The 19,366-nt window shown below is 41.9% G+C and overlaps 1 protein-coding gene across 1 annotated transcript in view; it reads left to right on the forward strand.

The window, feature by feature from the left end:
- Window positions 1–1,129: 1,129 nt before the first annotated feature.
- The window catches only part of LOC143808529 (alpha-1,4-N-acetylglucosaminyltransferase-like), a 92,184-nt gene continuing 73,947 nt past the window's right edge, over window positions 1,130–19,366 (forward strand). The window contains exon 1 of the mRNA XM_077291291.1: window positions 1,130–1,297. The gene's annotated coding sequence lies outside the window, so the exon portion shown is untranslated. The remainder of the gene's footprint in view (window positions 1,298–19,366) is intronic.

Here is a 19,366-nt window from a genome sequence, read left to right on the forward strand (position 1 = left end):
ATATGTATCTTTTATATTATATATTGGCATCCATATGTATAATGTACAGTTTATATGAAGTTTGTTATGTTTTTATCAATTGGTATGCCTATGTATTATGAACTATGTACACTCACCGGCCACTTTATTAGGTACACCATGCTAGTAACGGGTTGGACCCCCTTTTGCCTTCAGAACTGCCTCAATTCTTCGTGGCATAGATTCAACAAGGTGCTGGAAGCATTCCTCAGAGATTTTGGTCCATATTGACATGATGGCATCACACAGTTGCCGCAGATTTGTCGGCTGCACATCCCAAAGATGCTCCATACAAGGCAGGATGGATCCATGCTTTCATGTTGTTTACGCCAAATTCTGACCCTACCATCCGAATGTCGCAGCAGAAATCGAGACTCATCAGACCAAGCAACGTTTTTCCAATCTTCTACTGTCCAATTTCGATGAGCTTGTACAAATTGTAGCCTCAGTTTCCTGTTCTTAGCTGAAAGGAGTGGTACCCGGTGTGGTCTTCTGCTGCTGTAGCCCATCTGCCTCAAAGTTCGACGCACTGTGCGTTCAGAGATGCTCTTAGGCCTACCTTGGTTGTAACGGGTGGCGATTTGAGTCACTGTTGCCTTTCTATCAGCTCGAACCAGTCTGCCCATTCTCCTCTGACCTCTGGCATCAACAAGGCATTTCCGCCCACAGAACTGCCGCTCACTGGATTTTTTTTCTTTTTCGGACCATTCTCTGTAAACCCTAGAGATGGTTGTGCGTGAAAATCCCAGTAGATCAGCAGTTTCTGAAATACTCAGACCAGCCCTTCTGGCACCAACAACCATGCCACGTTCAAAGGCACTCAAATCACCTTTCTTCCCCATACTGATGCTCGGTTTGAACTGCAGGAGATTGTCTTGACCATGTCTACATGCCTAAATGCACTGAGTTGCCGCCATGTGATTGGCTGATTAGAAATTAAGTGTTAACAAGAAGTTGGACAGGTGTACCTAATAAAGTGGCCAGTGAGTGTATATGGAGGTTTATGTTTTTTATATGATCTTTTGGCATGCCTATGTAGTATGTACTATGCAGGTAGATGTATTGATAGAATGGACAGGTAACATCATTACGACTCAAAAAACCTGTTTTCCTCTGTACATCTCATATACCACACCTCTTAGTGGGAGAGTGAGGACACAGTGTGAGGCATAAGACTATTCCAATTTTAGTGACTAAAATTTTAATAAAGAAACAGTTTGGAGTGGAGACAGCAACAAGCAAAGGAGAAAAAAAAGAAAGTAGGAAGGAGAAGACACCTGTGAGTAGATATAATCACATTAATTGATATGTAATTGTTGTACATATTGATATTTTCTGGCTTGGGTATTTATGCTCAGTTTATTATGATTATATATGTAATGTCTTGATAGCATGCCAAGAATCTGATAAGAAGTCAACATTTTTCACTGGGTCATATAAGATTTTTCAAATAAATGACAAAAAAAGTTGTTGATACGAATCATGGTATAATACACAGAGGAAAATAAGTATTTGAAGCACAGCCGATTTTGTTTTAGTTTTTCCACCTACAAAGAATGGAGAGGTCTGTCATTTTTATTGTAGTTACATTTCAACTGTGAGAGACAGAATCTAAAAGAAATTCCAGAAAATCATAGTATGATTTTTAAATGATTAATTTGCATTTTATAAATAAAATATGTGATACATTAGAAAAGCAGAGCTTAATATTTGGTACAGAAACCTTTGTTTTCAATTTCAGAGGTCAGACGTTTCCTTGAAATACTTCTTATGAATCCACTCCTAATGTGCCCTGGCTGCATGATTAGGGTCATTGTTATGCTGAAAGACCCAGCCATGACCTAGCTTCAATGCTCTTACTGAGGGAAGACGATGTTGGCCAAAAATCTCAAGATACATGACCTCATCCATCCTCCCTTCAATATGGTGCAACCAGCCTGTTCCCTTTGCAGAAAATCACCCTCATAGTATGAAATTCCCCCACCATGCTTAATGGTTGTGACCTTTCTCTTGGGGTTGTACTCATCCTTCTTTTTCCAAACATGGTGAGTGGAGTTGATACCAAAACATTCTATTTTGGTCTCATCTGACAACATGACCTCCCATGCCTCCTCTGAATCATCAAGCTGTTCATTGGCGAACTTCAAAACAGGTGAGGACATGTGCTGGCAGGAGCAGGGGGACCTTGTCTTCCCTGCAGAATTTTTAACAGCCTATTGTGTTACTAACTTTAATCTTTAAAACTGTGGTCTCAGCTCTCTACAGGTTGTTGATCAGGTCCTCTCATGTAGTTCTGAGCTGATTCCTTACCTATACCAGAATCATCCTTACCCCGCGAGGTGAGATAGTGTATGGAGCCCCAGACCAAGGACCAGTCATCTCGTGTAGCTTCCATTTTCTAATAATTGTGACAACAGTTGTTGCCTTCTCACCAAGCTGCTTACCTATTGTCCTATAGCCCGTTCCAGCCTTGTGCCGGTCTACAATTTTGTCCCTGGAGTCCCTAGACAGCTCTTTGGTCTTGGCACGTTGTTGAAATAAAAGGCAAAGGTTTTTTTATCGGAAGATTTGTGTGGTGCTGCTACTTTCTTTCCTATTTGGATTTCCACATATGTTTTTTCAAGCAAGCACGCCATATTCCGTGGATTACCGATTGGTGGGGTTGTTGACTCAGCTAAATCTACTGGACTCTGCTAAACCCGCTCAGACACTGAGTACTCACCTGTTTCTTAGTGCCATTCAGCTTTTTTCTTGATTTTTATGTACTTTTGGAATGTGTTGACACAAAAAGTTAAAGTTTCATTATTGAGTTGCAATTTTTTATGTTATTGCATTGTGGGAAAAAAATTGAAAAGTGTAAAAATACACAAAAACTCAGCATAGCAAAGTGTCCCTGACTGCTGGAAGGTATGGGAGTGGAGTTATGGGGAGGATATGTTTGCCTAGTTTTATTCAAAGACTACTTTTCTACAGAATAGCGCAACTGATGTGATTATTATTATTTCCAACCAGCATTCATGTGTAAAATTATTCACATTTTCATAGCAAACAATAGATAATACTGAATGTGAAGTTGTTATATTATGAGAGGATTTCTAATCAAAACCATCAAAGCAAATATTCCAGTGATTCACAGGCTACATATACAACATAATTAGGTGCTTTATACTTTCCTAACATTTGGATGGTTCTATAATTGATTCTTTATTTTATCCCATGATTCATTTTAATCTGAATTTCATGACCATATTGAGGGTCCTTACGTCCTTACACCGTATGTAATCTGATGCATATCACATACTGTTTGCTTTCCATAAACTGTAATGTATATGAAGACTAGGTGCATAAATTTTTGTAGTTATTTCTCTATGAGAATAAAATATGCTCTGCCTATTTCAATATGTCGAGACCTGAGCAGTTGCCAATTTTTTACCCCTCCATATTTTTCTGTATTGCCATTTTAGAGTAACTCTTGAACGCTTATTAATTTTGTTTTTATTATTATTTTATTTTGCTGGGGGAATTACTAATTCCATCTCCTCTTGCAGTGCAGTTTTTTTTTCATTTGCCATTTATGGCTCTATATAAATAATGTGAAATCTTCATAATTATGTGGTCATAAGATTTGTTTTCCTAAAATTTATCAAACTTATTTTATTCTTTTTATCAAGTTAGATTAAATGAACCAATTACCGTATATACTCGAGTATAAGCCAACCAGAGAATAAGCCGAGACTCCTAATTTTGCCATAAAAAACTGTGAAAACTTATTGACTCCAGTAAAACCTAGGATGGGAAATGCAGCAGCTACTGGTAAATTTTAAAAAATAAAAATAGATACCAATAAAAGTAAAATGAATTGAGACATCAGTAGGTTAAGTGTTTTTGAATATCCATATTGAATCAGGAGCCCCATATAATGCTCCATAAAGTTCATGATTGGCCCCATAAGACGCTCCATAGAATATTATGCCCCAAATAGTGCTGTACAAAGGTTGATGGCCCCATAAGATGCTCCATAGAATATTATGGCCCATATAGTGAAGTGCGAGTATACGCATTGCTCGAGTGGTCTCCAAGTATTTTGTGACTGCTCGGAGATTTAGTTTTTGTTAACTGTAGCTGCATGATTTACAGCTGCTAGCCAGCCTGAGTACATGTGGGGGTTGCCTGGTTGCTAGAGAATGCCCACATGTAATCAAGCTATTTAGTAGCCACAAATCATGCAGCTGCAGCAATGAAAACTAAATTTCCGAGCAGTCACAAATACTCGGAGACCACCCGAGCATGCTCGGGAAAATCCAAGCAACGAGTATACTCGCTCATCACTAGCCCCATATAATGCTGCACAAAGGTTGATGGCCCCATAAGATGCTCCATAGAATATTATGCCCCATATATTGCTGCACAAAGGTTGATGGCCCCATAAGATGCTCCATAGAATAACATTCCCCATATGCTGCTGCGATTAAAAAAAACAATGATATACTCACCTCTCATCACTGGGGGTCTGGTGCCGGTGTCTTGAGCAGGCGGAGACACTGGTGCGCTGTGGGGGTCAGGTGTGGGAGTCGCCGCTGGCTCAGTCCCCCGGCATTTGCGACATTCGCATGTCCCCATTCCACCGCCACGCACCGCTGTGTCTTCCAGGTCTCTGCAGTGACTGTTCAGGCAGAGGGCACACACTAAACACGTCATTATGCCCTCTGACCTGAACGTCACAGCCAGAGGATGTGGAAGACAGAACCTGGCGGTGGAATGGGGACATGTGAACATCGCATGGCTCACCCTCCCCTGTCATACTCACCCCTCCTGACGCGGTCCCTGCTTCTCCGATGGTCCCTGACACCGGCAGCTTGTTCCTGTGTTCAGAGGTCACATGGTACCACTCATTAAAGTAATGAATATGCACTTCACGCCTATGGAAGTCCATATTCAATACTTTAATGAGCGGTACCATGTGACCGCTGAACACTGGACGAGCTGCGGGCATCTGAGACCATCAGAGAGGCAGAGACCATGTCAGGAGCAGGTGAGTATGATGTGACAGCCGCCACTCCTGCCGCTCCCCCTCCCCTGCCGACCCCCTAGGCCAATGACTCGAGTATAATCCGAGAGAGGCACTTTTTGCCTAAACAAATGGGCTGAAAATCTCGGCTTATACTTGAGTATATATGTTATTTTAATATTAATTGTAAAAAGAATTCATTCTGTTGCATTGCATAATAGTGGCAGGATGACAAAGGGAATGTAAGAGTTTGAACTCATTGCATAACTGAAAATTAACCTGCCAGTATTAATGGCACTACGCCAATGGCATTCCTGCCGGGCACACTTATCATAACAGATGATTGCAGTACAGGCTGAGAAGGGTTATGACATTATTTCATAATGAGGATAGTGATGAGCGAGTATGCTTGTTACTCAAGTTTCTCCGAGCATGCTCGGGTGGTCTCCAAGTGTTTCAATTATGTCAATGTAGCTGCATGATTTGCGGCTGCTAGACAGCTTGAATACATAGAAACAAGACCTCAGATACAGAAACCATAACTACATAGAAAATAGTCCTGTCTGGATCATCCAGGACTTATCGGGATAATACCCTGAGATACTTCAAATACAATCAGAACCAAAAAACATGAAGTAATATAACTCATAGAAATATAAAAATATATATGTTTATTGATAAATATAGAAAAAACAACCAAAACAAAACAAAAGATATAATTACAATCCAGAGAAATAGACAATAATTAACACAGAGTCATATGAATATTGAGAACTGGGTGCACCAGAACCAGTGTTGTACCATGGACAGAGAGGGGAATCTACAATTTAAAGTGCAAATGCTTGATATACCGCAGTAATAGGTATAATAACAGAGGTAGGAAGGGATATACCCTATGGTCAAGTGACCGTCATCCTAACAATATAAGAGAGCTAGTCTCATGCTGTCCTCTTACCCTTTTCCTTGTCCATGTGTAACAACACGCGCCCCTACGCGCGTTTCGCCCACAGCTTCATCGGGGGGCTCGCCTCAATATTCATATGACTCTGTGTTAATTATTGTCTATTTCTCTGGATTGTAATTATATCTTTTGTTTTGTTTTGGTTGTTTTTTCTATATTTATCAATAAACATATATATTTTTATATTTCTATGAGTTATATTACTTCATGTTTTTTGGTTCTGACAGCTTGAATACATGTGGTGAATCCCTAACAAACAGGCAACCCCCACATGTATTCAAGCTGTCTAGCAGCCGCAAATAATTCAGCTGCGTCCACGTAAACTAAATCTCCATGTACAAGGAAATACTAGGAGACCACCCGAGCATGCTCGGAGAAACTCAAATAACAAGCATACTCGCTCATAAGTAAATGAGGACAAACAAATCCATGTTTCATTGCACAATTTTAATGTATTTAATTATAAATTAGGCAAAATTCATAGTTATCTAATTACAGTATTACAATTTATGTAGAAACTCTACGTGTAAATCATAAAATGTAACATTGTGCTGGTATAACAAGGTCTGACAAATGTGTCACCAAGAGCTCCTGTACATGCGGGCAGTAGTGCAATTATACATATACATCTTAAGCTAACACCTTAACTGAACATCAATTTCCTTCCCCATTTCCTTGGAAAATGTACACAAGCATACAGTAGATTGGTATGAGACACTGTGAATGGAAATGTGACATCTATAGAATAAGTATAGTTACTAGAAAATGCATACATCATTTATATACTGTGACTGTGGAGCCGACACAGACAGAAGAGGGCCCCTGTGCAAGAACAATATATGGGCCCTTTACAGCTCATGATAATGCATGATTCCACCTGCTTTGGAGGTGAAAGTAAGTTCCCTTACCTCTTGGGCTGCAAGGATACATCAATAGTATGTCCGCCCCTGTATCGACATCCCATCAGGATATGGTGACAGCACATTCTGGTAACTCAAGTGTCTGTGCATTGTCCCAGGTACATGACTACAAATATCTTGACAGTTTGAGAAAAAAAAATCTGTATTCATGGTTCTGAAGCAAATACATACATTAATCCATATACCTCCAATGGAGAATAGTAAAGAAAACGTTTTTTTTTTTCAAAGTGCAAACTAAAAATAATTTTTTTTTCCACCAAAAACAAGGTTTAGCAAATGCAGATGTTTTATTGCCAACCGTCAATGAAATTGTAGATAGAAATATAAATTGTGCTTAAGCTGCATGGACGCCCTGTGGACTGTTCTCTCTTCTGTTGGGTTCCTCCAACAGGAACCTGACACCCTTGCTCACTTTTTGTGGTTTTGTTACAACATTTATTTATAATAGCACTGAAATATTATTGTTGTACTAAATGAAGTTTATGAATGACTTTTGCGCCTTGTGGTTTTGCAAGTGAGACGTGCATTTACTACACTGAACATGGCCACATCTTCAAGGCAGTGCTGAATATATGTCTAATTGCCTTTAACTGCAGGGAAAGATTCAGTCTGCTGACATGTTCTTGGCGACCCCTCCCCCCAGAAAAAAGAACCAAAACATCCCTGTGTGATGGCCTTTAAAATGCTTTATTGTCCACAAGCATAATACACACAGAGTAACAGACAGATACAAATTTATGAACTGCTCAATTTTGCCTGTATTGCCAATGCCAAGTTGTGGAATCACAAGATCGATTGACATGTTACTAATATGCAAATGCTGAAAATAATGAAAACCAAATTTTCTTCATTTCTTGATTTATTCAGTATCAAGTATATTTCACCACATACAGAAATTCCTCCCACTTAGACACCTTGACTGATATCAAAAAAGTTACTAATGATTGTAAAATAAATATTCTGCCTTGCTGAATGCATTTTGGTATGCAAATCATCAAGATCCACTATTGGCAGCTTCCTTTGCAGTTACCAGCCAATGACATTGCAGAAATGCTCAAAGGGAGTCAAATTCAGAGACTTTGGAGGTCAAAATAATATGTTTAGTCAATGCAGGCTGCTCACAGTGGCACAAGCAATATGCAGACTGGTGATGTCTTGTTCAAAAATAGCTCCTGGGACACTTTGGAGAAATGGCCGTACTACTTGGTTCCACAACCAAATTTCCATCTTGCTCTGCACCATGATAGCCTTTGATAGCAGTGACATGAGGTAAAGAAAAGTCCTCAGAAAAAGTCACAGAAAAAGTCACACCATTGTTGCTCTTGGAATTATGTTGGGGATGGAGAATTATAGAAAAATAAGACTTTATGAAACAAATGAGTGAATATAACTAAATTTATTTGAGCTTAATTGAATTCTCGAATTTTACAAGCAATTGAACTTTCCATTATGAGAATTTTTTGCAATTCGCAGCTGAACCAACGAAGGCCGGGCAAAGAGCTAAAAATTAATTATTTATCTCTTGTCAAGCTACCAGTTTTCCCCTTCCCCCAATTGCGTGCATTCTCTTCAGCAGTTTAACTCTAGGCAATGCATTAGATGATGAGTGCTGCCCAAGGGACATTAATGGACTAGTTGAGCCAGAAAGTCCTGTAGTGAAATGACTGAAGAGAATGTGTACAATGATGGAAGGGAAAAGGTGAAGGCCCTAAGGGGCAGAAGTATGTTTTAATGAGAAGCACTATGTTTTGGAGAAAAACGACATTACAGTACAGTACAAAAAGTCATACCATCTGTAAAACACAATGGTCATAATATAATGGCTTGGTCTGTTCTGCTAAATCTGGGCCAGGAGGGTTTCCCATTATTGATGAAACAATGACTTATGTGATCTACTAAAGAAATTGTCAGGACAGCTGTCCATGAACTGAATTTCAAGAGAGCATGAATTATGCAACAAGACAACAACCCAATGCACACAAGTCGTTCTACAAAAGATGGTTAAAGGGAATCTGTGGTCAGTTTTTTTTCTATGTAATCTGAGAGCAGCATGCTTTAAAGGCAGAGACCCTGATTCAAGTGATGCATAATTTACTGGACTGCTTGGTTCAGTTTTAATAGAATCCCTGTTTTTTCTGCTTTAGATATAGTAGTGATCTGAATGCTAATCTGTGTATAACCTCACCCACACCCCTAATCGGCAGCTTCCCATGTACACTTTACAATGTCAGCAAGCTGCCAATCAGTGATGGACTTAAGCCCCCGTCTCACTAAGCGAGATCGCTAGCGAGATCGCTGCTGTCACAAGTTTTGTGATGCAACAGTGACCTCAGTAGCGATCTCGCTATGTGTGACACGTAGCAGCGACCAGGCCCCTGCTGTGAGATCGCTGGTCGTGTCGGAATGGCCTGGACCTTTTTTTGATCGTTGGGGTCCCGCTGGGTAGCACACATCGCTGTGTTTGACACCTTACCAACGACCTCGTTGACGACTCAGACACTGAATCGTCATAATAGCTCCCATGTGACATCGTTGTACAGGTCACTACAGGTCGCTGGTGAGATGTCAAACAGCGAGATCGCAGCAGCGATCGTTGGGAAGATCTCACTGTTTGACATCTCACCAGCGACCACATAGCGACGCAGCAACGATCCCTGACAGATCGTATCGTTGTCGGGATCGCTTTAGCGTCGCTAAGTGAGACAAATTAGCCTTACAAGCCTGCACATGAGACCCAGTCAAACAGTGATAATCTCCTACTGATAAAGAACTGATTGTATTGAAACTACGGGAAGCTGTTGAGGAAGTGACACATCCCAGAAATCAGGCTATTTTTTCCCTATGTTATGCTGCTCTCAGATTAAATAGCGAAAATTTGCTTACAATTTTACTTTAAGTAACAAGAAAATTTAAGTTTTTGGAATGTCCTAGTCAAAAGTCCTGAACTTAATCTTGTAGAAATGTTGTGGAAGAATCTGTAGTGAACAGCTCATGGCTGAAGACACAACTTGATAGCAGAGTTCAGGCTCTTTTGTCAGGAGGAATTGGCTAAAATTCTTTCTAGCCAATGTACAGGACTAATCAACATTTACCAGAAATGTTTAGATGCAGTTATTGCTGCATAAGATGATCACACCAGTTACTGAAAGCAAAGGTTCACATACTTTTGCCACCCACAATGTGATTTTGGATCATTTTCGTATATAGTCTAATATTTTTGACTGAAAATCTGCTGTAGTTGAAGGTCAAATTTTTGCAGAAATATAGAAAATTCTGAAGGGTTCACAAACTTTCAATCATTACAATTGGTAATGGTATGTATTCACATACTATGTTTTTTATAATTTCTCATTGGTGACTAACACCAAAGTGGTATTAATGACTTGTCTCATTTATGTGATGCTTGTCTGTGGGTCTGAACCTCGTCATACTTGTCGTGCGCTTTCTTTTTCTCTATTGTCCAACATTTACAGGGCATAATTAGGACCCGCTGGACTAAACTAAGGACTGAGTGTCAGGTTATTCCTATATATTCCACATTGGAAAAAAATACTCCACCAGCATGTAGAGTAAATGATGCAGGGTGCAATGGACGATTCCTTCTCTACTCAATCAATACAATAGTCACAGTGTTCGGCCTCAGGATTCTTCCCCTGCACTGGATAGATCCCAGGACTCATTTCTCCCTGTGGTCTCCCACTCAGGTGCTGCTCAGCAGAGACATAGGTCTCAGCGTCTTGCTTAGGCTCGTGGTGTTTGGTTGGTTTCTGCTGACTTCCAGCCAACTCCTTTGTAGCCAGTAATATACAGGTGAACCCTGGTACTTGGGAGTCTAAGTCCAGAAATCCCGGTACTGAGCATGTGTGTGGCGAGTCCCCATTGGTGGTCAGACATCAGCTGCTGTGGTGAGGTGGCAGTTTTGGATTGGACCACAGACATGGTCCTGTCCTACTGGACATGAACCTTGTGTATAAAAGGTTCTCAGATGTGCACACCGGTGTGCTAGTGTCATTTATGTGTGGTTGTTGCCAGTGGATACTCTACCACTCAGTCTGCTCGTGTTCATGTGTCACCCTAATCCCAGAGAGTACTCTAGGCTGGTTAGTTCGTCATACTTCGCTTGGCTTGACATCTGTTTTCTCCATGTGTGTGGTTAGCACAGTTGAGTCACAGAGCAAGTACCAACCCTCCGGCTAGACCTCATTGGGAAAGTGACAAAGTCGTGCATAGTGTCTCATGTGCGGTTAGCACACTCTACTCACAGTGCGAGTTCACTGCTTCTATATTCAGCACCTGCTCAGTTACTGTGTGCGAGTGACACGGTTCAGCTGCAGTGCTAGTTCAGTCCTTCTATATTCAGCATCCGCTTCGTTACTGTGTAAAAGTGACACAGTTCAGTTGCAATTGCACTACATTAGGCTACTTTCACACTAGCGTCGGGCACTGCACATCGCAATGCGTCGTTGTGGAGAAAAAACGCATCCTGCATAGTTGCCCGCAGGATATGTTTTTTCTCCATAGACTTTTATTACCGATGCATTGAGACGCAGTGCCACATGTCGCAACCGTCGTGCAACGGTTGCGTCATGTTTTGGCGGACCGCCGCCACAAAAAACGTTACATGTAACTTTTTTTGTGAGTCAAGACCGCCATTTTTGACTGCGCATGCGCGGCCAAAACTCAGCCCCCACAGCCACGGACCTTGCAATGGGGCAGTGGAAGTGTCCTAAGACTGCTTCCGCTGCCCACGTCGGGCATTTTTTTCACAGTATGCGTCGGTACATCGGGCCGACGCAGCGTGACGGCCCCATACCGACACTAATGTGAAAGCAGCCTTACTCCTTTATTCAGTGCAATCAGCCAACCCTAACACACAGTATCAGGACCAAACTCCATACATATGCACAATATCTGATAAAGCTCAGTACAGGGTTTCATTAAAAGTTAAAGGGAACCTGTCACCCCCCCCCCCAGGTGTTTGTAACTAAAAGAGTCACCTTGTGTAGCACTAATGCTGCATTCTGACAAGGTGGCTCTTTTAGTTCTTGTTCCTGGCACTGCTGAAATAATCGCTTTTGAAATTTGTCCCTCATACCTTCGTCCCAGGGCAGGCCTAACACAGGCGCACCACAGCCGTCACTCATGACCTCTGCATGCCGGGTGCCGCCTCCTCTTCCTTCATTAGCACTGTTAATTTTTTTTTTTCGGGCATGCGCAGTTGCGCTACCCTTCGACCTTACAGCGCAGGCGCCGGGGACGCTAATAAAGGAAGAGAAGGCCGCGCCCGGCGTGCAGAGGCCCTGAGTGACGGCTGTGGTGTGTCTGTGTTAGGGGGAAAGACCTGCCCCGGGACGATTTCAAGGTATGAGGGACAAATTTCAAAAGAGATTATTTCAGCAGTGCCAGGGACACAAACTAAAAGAGCCACCTTGTCAGAATGCAACATTAGTGCTGCACAAAGTGGCTCTTTTAGTTACAAATGCCTAGGGGGGGTGACAGGTTCCCCCTAAGTAAACCCTGCAATATAAGTTTTATTATGTGAATATTCAATTTTAGTGCCACATACTGTCTTGCTAAAAATAATAGTACCATATATGGTGACTCAATAAATGAAAGTCACATATGCAGTTCACATTGCATGAAATAGTGCCACGTATAACATAGACTTCATAGCATAGCTACTTCACAATACCCTATGCAGCATTACCACATACTGTTCCCTCTAAAATCTGTATGTCAGCACATGGATACATTATCTAGTTGATAAGGTTAAAAAACAGATCTGGAAAGGTCTGCAAAGTCCAACCTCTTATGCTAGCTTCACACTAGCATTCAGCAGGGTGGACAGCAGCCTTCTTCCTCCGTGAAGCCCACCCACTGCCGTGCCTCTTCCTTCAGCTCAGCCTACGTCTGCATGCGTTCTGAGTACCCTATCTTTAACATCGGGTATGCAGGCCATGCTGATGTATGCAGATACCTCCTCATGCCTCGTTTTGAAGCTGCGCCGACCGCAACAAAATCCTAACATGTTGCGTTTGATGCAGGTCAGCGCAGCATCAAGATAATGCGTGTGGAGGCCTCTTCATACATCTGCATGGCCTGAGTGCCCAATGTTAAACATAGGGTACGCAGAATGCATGCAGACGCAGGCGGAGCTAATGGAAGTGGTGCGGCAGTGGGTGGGGCTTTTGGAGGAAGAAGGCTTTTATCCGCAGCCCTGCTGAACGCTAGTGTGAAGCCTGTCTTATCTTACCTTAGAATCCAAAGAACTGTTGGAAAAAACATAATTAGAGATAATTTCCTATACAATTCAAAATAGGGGAATCAGGAAAAAGCTCTGGATCAAGATCCAATCTCCAGAAATATAGTATCTATAATTTATAACTTATTCCATCATCCTGCCTTTTCCTGCTCCTACTGAATGATGCAAGTGGGTAGATAATGTCATTGTACAGTCTTTATATTGGAGCAGATAATAAGGACCACTTTCACCACACCACTAGTGATGAGCGAGCATACTCGGTAATGCTCGTTACTCACCCAAGCATCGCTGTACTCTCAGCACTCGGCAAGCACCGATCATTTCTGGGTTTGCTCGGTGGGAGCTAGGGTCCCCACCCTGCATGTTTGGTGCTCTTAAGAGAGCCAATCAACATGCAGGGATTGTCTGCCACACACTGTAATGCCATAGCCATCTTCGTTGTGGCATTACAGTGATTGGCTGGCCGCACAACATCATTAGGTCTATAAGAGACCTGGCGCTGCCCTGCTCGTCACATTCAGCTCCTGATTCAGGCAGTGTAGGGGGAGGTGCTGCCGAGATAGGGTCATATTTGGGGGTTTATCAGTTAGTGTGGGTATACCATCATATTTTACACAAGTGCAGCTAAACCAACAGTCCTTCTAAGGCCTAATTACTGAGTATATAGATTCCAGTGCTAGGTAGGCAGGGACTGTATGTGGGTATATAGATATCATTGCATAGATCAAGATGGCCCATTCCATTACTGTCTTCTGCTGCTGCTTATTACATATATACCTAGCCGCAGGTATCAGTGGCTAGGAAGATTTTTTTTTTGCATCTTAATCCTGATTATTGTGGGCTACAAATTTGTGCATTTCAGGCCTGCATTCACATTTTTTTGCTGTGTGTTACCCTAGTTATTTACAATATTTTTCTGTTTAAAAAAAAAAATACATGCCACATATTGAACATTGTGGTTTCTCTGTCAGATACCAGATCTATCTGTGGGCTACAAATTTGGGAATTTCAGGCCTCCATTCCACTATATTTGCTGTCTGTTACCCTAGTTCTATACAGTATTTTTCTGTAAAAAAAAAAGCATCAGACTGTTATCCAAAAAGTATTGTTTCTCCTTGTGGAGATCCATATGCTAAGCATGCCGAGATGAGGGGACAAGGCTTGTTAAAGGGTCAACATTGACTTGTAGGATTGCTACCTTCCAATATGTGGCACTAGAGTTCCAGCTCTCTTCCTCTCTGAAGAGACAATTTGCATAATTAGCATATTACCTAGAGGAGCATTGCAGTTTTAAGTCTCCTCATCTTGGCATGCTTAGCATGTCAATCTCCACAAGGAGAAATTATACTTTTTGGATAACGGTCTGACGCCTCTCACACAGCCAAACCAGATCTCTGCTTTGCACTGACGAGGGACAGTGCACCGAAACACAGTGTCTGCAAATTGAGATTCTGGTTTAGCTATTATCCTAAGTCATGTGACAAGGCTCGTTAAAGGGTCAACATTGACTTGTAGGATTGCTACCTTCCAATAGGTGGTTCTAGAGTTCTAGCTCTCTTCCTTTCTGAAGAGACAATTTGCATAATTAGCCTAGTTCTAGAAAGTATTTTTCTGTAAAAAAAAAAACAGGCCACATATTGAACATTAAGAGCAAATATGTTAGAACAGAAAACATCTTATACATAGTTAATTAATGCCTATACCCAGTGGTGTAAGGGGCTAAATTAGCATATGATACTCCTATAATTACAAATACAAATAATAAAGGAATAAAATGTACCAAAAAATATTTTATTACATTTATTACAACACAATAACTTGCATCAATCACATAAATAAGACAATAGACAAAGTGGATAGTTAATCAACACAGGTGTAAAGCGAATGGTCTCAAAAGAGAAAAGTGAAATGGAGTAGGAGAACCAAAAGTAGCAGCAAGTCGTATAAAGTGCCAGTGCAAATATAAAGCAATTACTCCCACCTATAAATAACCATATACCAAAGGGGACAAGGAGTATATATACTCCTTGTCCCTTTTGGGACAAGGGGTGGGAAAGTGTCACAAAAGGTGGATGATGTTGAGACACAATTGCCAGAAAGTAAGGAGGAGGCCCCGGAAGAAGATGTGGAAGATGAGGTGGTGGATGATATAGTAACTGACCCAACCTGGCAAGAGGACATGCAGTGCGAGGACAGAAGCACACAAGAGGAAGGAGGCGTAGCAACCCAACAGGCTGGAACAGTGTCTGCGGGTGACACCACTGCTTCTTCCACTGTTGTGCATGCAAGCCAATCCCCTGTCCACAGTGCATGCGAAGATACCCTCTGCCCTGCCCCTGTCGTTGTCCACAGTCAACTAGCACCATCATTAAAGACTTCCATGTCCTTATCCCAGCGCAGCCTTAAGTTGTCCATACCCCAGTCATTGGAACGCAAGCAGAAATATGCAGCCAACTCCCCACAGGCCACAGTACTAAATTCACACATTTCTCATCTGCTTGTGATGGAAATGTTGCATTTTAGGCTCGTGGAGATGGAAGCTTTTTGCAACCTGATGGCATCCCAAGGTACTCGGTCCCCAGTCGCCATTATTTCTCCTGGTGTGCTATCCTGGCATTACACAAGCATGTTTCCCACAACATTACCTGTGCCCTCAACAATGCTGTTTCTGGGAGAGTCCACCTAACCACAGACACGTGGACAAGTGCTTCTGGGCAGGGACGGTACATCTCACTGATGGCACACTGGGTTAACATAGTAAAAGCAAGGACCCAGTCAGACCTTGGGGTGGAACACATTCTACCGATGCCGAGGATTGCAGGCCCTATGTCAATCATGGTCGCCCCCACAGTCTACAGCTCCTTCGCCTCCTCCTCCTCTTCAGCCTCCATCTCTGAAATGAGCACATCAGTCACAAGCTGGAAGCAATGCAATGCTTAGGTGACACACCATACAATGCTTAAGCGTTGTCGACAGTTTTGAAAGAGCAGTCAGATTTGTGGCTGACACCACTGAACCTACAGCCAAGCATGGTCGTGTGTGACAATGGCCGGAACCTGGTGGCGGCTCTGAGGCAAGGTAAGCTCACACACTTATCATGCCTGGCCTATGTTCTTAAACTCGTTGTTCAACGCATTCTCAAAAGCCGCCCGGAGCTGCCGGATCTGCTTGTGAAAGTACGCCGCCTATGTGCCCATTTTAGAAAGTCAGCTACAGCTTCAGTCGCCCTTGCTATGCTTCAGCAGCATTTGCAGCTTCCCGCTCACTGACTGGTGTGTGATATCCCCACGCGTTGGAACTCTACACTGCATATGTTTAGAAAGGATTTGTGACAAAATCAATAAAAACCTGGAAGGAAAGTAAAATGGAAATATTAACTGCTGCGGAACCACCGGTCTCCTCGTGACCAGCGAGAGTAAAAAAAAAAAAAAAAAATGGGGTAAAAAGGTGGATTAACTCAGCGCTTCTTGAAAGATAAAAGTCTAATTGGATATTCAGATGAAAAAGTGGCTTTATTCAATACATTTCAGAGTACTATGACTCCTTCTTCAGGAAACCACAAAAGTATATCTATATTTACATAGTAACATAGTAACATAGTTAGTAAGGCCGAAAAAAGACATTTGTCCATCCAGTTCAGCCTATATTCCATCATAATAAATCCCCAGATCTACGTCCTTCTACAGAACCTAATAATTGTATGAGATACAATATTGTTCTGCTCCAGGAAGACATCCAGGCCTCTCTTGAACCCCTCGACTGAGTTCGCCATCACCACCTCCTCAGGCAAGCAATTCCAGATTCTCACTGCCCTAACAGTAAAGAATCCTCTTCTATGTTGGTGGAAAAACCTTCTCTCCTCCAGACGCAAAGAATGCCCGCTTGTGCCCGTCACCTTCCTTGGTATAAACAGATCCTCAGCAAGATATTTGTATTGTCCCCTTATATACTTATACATGGTTATTAGATCGCCCCTCAGTCGTCTTTTTTCTAGACTAAATATTCCTAATTTCGCTAATCTATCTGGGTATTGTAGTTCTCCCATCCCCTTTATTAATTTTGTTGCCCTCCTTTGTACTCTCTCTAGTTCCATTATATCCTTCCTGAGCACCGGTGCCCAAAACTGGACACAGTACTCCATGTGCGGTCTAACTAGGGATTTGTACAGAGGCAGTATAATGCTCTCATCATGTGTCATCATCATTTAGAAAGGATTTGTGAGCAGAAAAGGACAGTTGTTGACTACCAGCATCAACAAGGCCATTGCTATTCAGTTCAGACTCCACACATAAGACCTTAGGAGTGGACATGGATGTCAGACATATGTACCATCCTACAAAATTTGAGGACTCCACCAAGATGGTGAGCGGCAATGATGCCATAATTAGCATTACCATCCCACTTTTCTGCATTCTGAAAAGCTCTCTGCTCACAATGATAGAGGATGCGTTCAGGCCGAGCACAAAGACATTGAGCAGGGAACCATACAGGGTGATTACACATAGCTCAGCCTCATGTTGTCCCAACGTGGATTGGTAGACAATGAGGAAGTGGAGGAGGAAGAACAGGAGCTACTTTCATGCGCTACAGATGGTACTACAAGCACAACTGTCAAACCGTTTATTCAGCGGGTATGGCATGAGGACAGGGAGGAGGAGGACAGCATGGTCAGTTGTCCTGTTGGTGAGGACACAGAAGTTTTGCCTGTTAGCAGTGTGGCACGCATGACTGACTTTATGTTGCATTGCCTTTCCTGTGACCGTTGCAGTATGAAAATTTTTGGTGTCACACATTACTGGTTGGTGACACTTCTAGACCCATGCTACAAGGAGAACTTTCAATCTCTTCTTCCAGAGGAAGACAGGTCTACCCCCTGAGGAAGCCCACGCGAAACGAACGTTGGGGCTGTGTGGTCCGACCAATTGCACGGACATATTTGGGTGAGACTGGTGCACTAGATTTGGATTGTTTATGCCCTGGGTATATATATAGTAATTAAGGCAAGATATAGGGCGCACTGCCGTATGTAATAAGAACCAATAATGGGTGCAAGGTCAGTAATATAAGATAACATGAAAAACCCAAAAGAAAGTATTACTGCCAAAACTCGCACACCAATAATGCTATAAAGAATATAAAAAATAAAAAGCTGATTTTATTGAACACTACAAACACATCATAGACAATAAAAACATAATTAAAAAATTACACCATCCAAGTATATACAGGCCATAGAGATCAATAGCAATATACAGTATAACTCCCACAAAATACCAACCCCCAATCCTAGTGGCTCATGGGGAATAGAAATATATCAGGAGTCACCAAGCAGCATGTAATGCAACTAATAACCACACAAACCATGTGGGGCATATATGAAGCTGCTGCCCAAGGACAATATAAGAACAAGCCAGGGAAGGGGAAGGAAGGGGAGAAAAAGAAGAGATTAAATCATGCAACAAAACATGATGCTAGATCCCAAGGATATAGAAGGAGGAGACCCCCCATCAAAATACAACCTGATATAGGGTGATGCCATCACCCTATATCAGGTTGTATTTTGATGGGGGGTCTCCTCCTTCTATATCCTTGGGATCTAGCATCATGTTTTGTTGCATGATTTAATCTCTTCTTTTTCTCCCCTTCCTTCCCCTTCCCTGGCTTGTTCTTATATTGTCCTTGGGCAGCAGCTCCATATATGCCCCACATGGTTTGTGTGGTTATTAGTTGCATTACATGCTGCTTGGTCCTGATATATTTCTATTCCCCATGAGCCACTAGGATTGGGGGTTGGTATTTTGTGGGAGTTATACTGTATATTGCTATTGATCTCTATGGCCTGTATATACTTGGATGGTGTAATTTTTTAATTATGTTTTTATTGTCTATGATGTGTTTGTAGTGTTCAATAAAATCAGCTTTTTATTTTTTATATTCTTTATAGCATTATTGGTGTGCGAGTTTTGGCAGTAATACTTTCTTTTGGGTTTTTCTGGGTATATATATAGGGCTATAGCTATGTTGGCAATATGTTTCTAATTAACTCTAACTATACCCATTGTGCTGTGACAGTGTTGCAATATACATATATTAATATATTATGGTCTCTGAATTCCCGGTCCTTTTTTACATATATGCAATTGTGTTGGACTCCTTTTAGTCTTGTGTCCTTCACTGTACAATCTTTTTGTCCATAT

Source organism: Ranitomeya variabilis, chromosome 2, assembly GCF_051348905.1.
Source record: "Ranitomeya variabilis isolate aRanVar5 chromosome 2, aRanVar5.hap1, whole genome shotgun sequence".
Taxonomy (NCBI): Eukaryota; Metazoa; Chordata; class Amphibia; order Anura; family Dendrobatidae; genus Ranitomeya; species Ranitomeya variabilis.